The 3,507-nt window shown below is 45.3% G+C and overlaps 1 pseudogene; it reads left to right on the forward strand.

The window, feature by feature from the left end:
- The first annotated feature begins 326 nt into the window (after positions 1 to 326).
- On the forward strand, positions 327 to 1,007 carry LOC147626371 (germin-like protein 8-5 pseudogene; annotated as a pseudogene).
- Positions 1,008 to 3,507: the final 2,500 nt, after the last annotated feature.

The following is a 3,507-nucleotide window of genomic DNA, read 5'->3' on the forward strand; positions in this document are numbered from 1 at the left end:
GGATACAACATAAATCACAAGGTGATGGTCGGAGACTACGTCAATCACTGTGACGTCCTCCCTTCCGGCAGATCAGATAGCGGGAACGTCGACCGGGTCGGCATGGACATGGACTCTTTCTTAGAGCGGATAGGACTGGTTCCTTGGAGAGCGGATGATAAGACTCGTTCTTTCCAGCCAGCGGCGTCGTGCAGCATATAAATACGACGTCAGGCGCATGAGGATCGGCGTAGCCTATTCTTCTGATCATCTATCTCCAATATCACAGCTTTCGCTCCTCATCATCTCCAATATCCCAGCGTGCTCACAGTCCGCAAGCCACAGCTATGGCAGCAGCTAGCAGCTTTCTGCTTCTACTGGCGGTGATGCTCATGTCTCCGCTCATATTAGAAGTGAGGGCCGCGGATGAAGACCCTCTGCAGGACTTCTGTGTGGCGGATAACACCAGCATGATCACCCTCAACGGGTTCGCCTGCAAGCCGGCCGATGAGGTGCAGGACGCCGACTTCAAGTTCACGATGCTTGAGCATCCCGCCAAACCTATCAAAGGGCTGGGCGTCTCCGTCAACCTGGCCAGTGCAGCCAACTTCTTTGCTCTCAACACGCAGGGCCTGTCCATCGCCCGCATCGACTTCGACCCCAAGGGATTAAACCCGCCCCACGTTCATCCCCGCGCCACCGAGGTGCTCTTCCTGGCCGAGGGCACGCTCAAGGTGGGCTTCGTCACCGCCACGCCCAACAATACCCTCTTTGAGCAGACCCTCTCCCCCGGCGATCTCTTTGTCTTCCCTCGCGGCCTTGTGCACTTCCAGCTCAACCCCGACGAGCACCAATCCGCCCTCGCCATCTCCGCCCTCAATAGCCAGAACCCGGGCACCTCGCAACTCGCCGCCGCTCTCTTCGACGCCTACCCACCCCTCCCCGAGGAGGTGCTAGAGATAGCCTTCGGTATCGGCAAGGATGAGGTGGAAAGCCTCATTGCCAGCGTCGCCAAAACCCTTTCTTAGCTTGATTAGACGCCGCCAACTTATACACGCACACTCTCGTGAATAAACTACCGTCACAAAGTTCTCTCTCGTGAATATTTCTTTTGAAATAATGACACTGTTTTCTTATCTCACGTGATTGACAAAAAAAACTACATGGGCCATGGCCTCACGAAATTTTATGAATATTGCCCATTGTGTAACTAGGTTTTAAAAACTTGCTTATCACGTTTTTAGAATATAACTATACCTTTACAACTTATACACACTCATAGGTTTATGAAAAAGAGAGATAGATATTGAGAGAGAGACAGAGAGAGAGAGAGAGAGAGAGAGAGAGAGAGAATGTGTTCTTCATAATCAATGGAGATGATTGAGATCTAGATTGAGATTCAAATCAAGACTCTGAGTGAGATCAAGGTCAAGATTGAGGTTGAGACAAATACTGTGCTCGGTTATATTGTTTGGAAAATTTCATTTTAAGTCCCTACAGAGGCTAGAATGTGCAAAATTGTTATATTTGAGTCTTTGCAAGACGAGAGTGAAAGTGTGTGTAAGTGTGTTATAATAATTTTCTAAGATTAAAATTGACCTCTCTACTACAGAGGTTAAAAGAGTCTCTACAGAGATGCGAGTGCAATGCGAGTGATGGATCGCGGGTGGTGGGATGGATCAAGCTTCTTTTAGAGTAATACATGTCATTAACGAAGAAAACATAAGTTGTTGATAATGCACAAACTGTGAATGGGAGATATAACTGGATATCTTACCCTTATAATGACATGTCTCATTTTTGGGATACTCCCTAATGGGATAATCTAACCACCAAGGGCAATATTCCTTCTCCCAATCACTAAGCCCATGATCTTGCATCCAAGAGATCCTTAAAATTTTGAAATTTTTGAGATCCCCTTAAAACTCACTTTCCCCCTCAAAAACCCATCTAAAATTTCATTGTAGTCAAAAATTTCATTTTCAAGTCCGCTTTCCCTCTTGAACGTCCAAATTAAACGCTTCCTCCCTTCCTCTTCCATCTCTATCTCATTTGCCCAACCCTAATGAAACCATTAAAGCCCGAAACCCTAAACTTTCACCACGTGTGATCCCACAATCTCATAAAAAATCATCATGGTGGAGATGAAAACAATGTTGCACAAAATGTGCATCATGTGAACGATCATCAAACTGATATAGAAAAGATACTATCGAATAATGACACGGCTCAGCCGGGGTACTTTCTATCCCATCTACATGGGCCTCTACATGTCAATAGCTAATGTGGACCATAAATAGCAACTTGGTGAGGTAAGCAAGAGAGACGATTAGGACACAAAAAATAAAATAAGTAATATAGCTCAAACACGAAACAAATATTATGAAATATAACCATCGCCTACTCCGAGAAGTAATACTCAGATTGTATCGCCTGAAAAAGGTGTAAAGGTGTAGTTCTCTACAAAATCAACCACTGAGATGACCACACCAATAGGAAATTCTGCCAAGCATGCTCGGAATTGACGATCCTACTGCTTGGCACAGTGATTGTGCCATATATAGGGGTATATCTTCTCCCTAAATGTGGCTGTGAAGTGAGAATGTGGTGTATGTTTTTCCATGAGATGCAACTTCTTGGACTGCCCACCACTCTAGAGCTAGTGTGTCACATACTCATAATGTCGCCATGGCACTATCTCTTCGTCACTTGCATCAAGATCTACCATCTGTAGATGTGCAAGTGAACCACATGATGTGAAATTGCTCTCCACACAAGGCATCATATGGAAATGGGCATCCTCTGTGCGTGCACACAAAAGAGAGTGGATAAAATTATGAGGACTACGAGGCAACTCTTTATGCCCACTAAGAGAACGGAACACATCATAAAAAATTTGAAACTCAACATGGTAGTGACAACAACATTTGTCACACAATGTCGTGAGAACCTCACAAACCAAGGCTTACACTCCTCAAATGACCTTTGCCCGATTTTAAGATCTGGATATGATGCCACAAACTGAGAAAACAACTCTGTATGGGTCGTTTTAAGAAAGCAAGCACCGTGCTCAATGAACACTCCTCTTGTCACTTTCTTACGCAAAGCTTTCTTGAAAATTGGCAAGGCACGATAATAAACCTCCCAAAAACTTTCGATCAAGGCTCTATTGGTTTCATCTAGTAGGTGATCATGCCTAGCTACACGACCACTACTCACCCACGAAGCACCAACCTCATTGGCATCGAAACTTTATCGTCTAATAGACCCAATTCTAAGTGCATGTGGTGCTATGGAAAGGATGCGAGATGTGGCACTGGCCTTACCCTTCATTTGGGAGCTTCTTATGGCTACCACAATAGCCCGTTGAGTAGCCAAAGCGTCCGCAGAGTTCTCTTCTTGTTAACTGTATAGGAACGATGAACACTTTGTAGCACCGCCATGCTAGCTCTCCTCTCTCTTCGACCTCCAATGTTAGAAAGCACCCTGCAGTTGGTGGCCATGTTAGGCAGATCAATCAAAGCACCA

This window comes from Cibotium barometz, chromosome 22 (assembly GCF_041138505.1).
Source record: "Cibotium barometz isolate CiBa-2024 chromosome 22, ASM4113850v1, whole genome shotgun sequence".
NCBI lineage: Eukaryota > Viridiplantae > Streptophyta > Polypodiopsida > Cyatheales > Cibotiaceae > Cibotium > Cibotium barometz.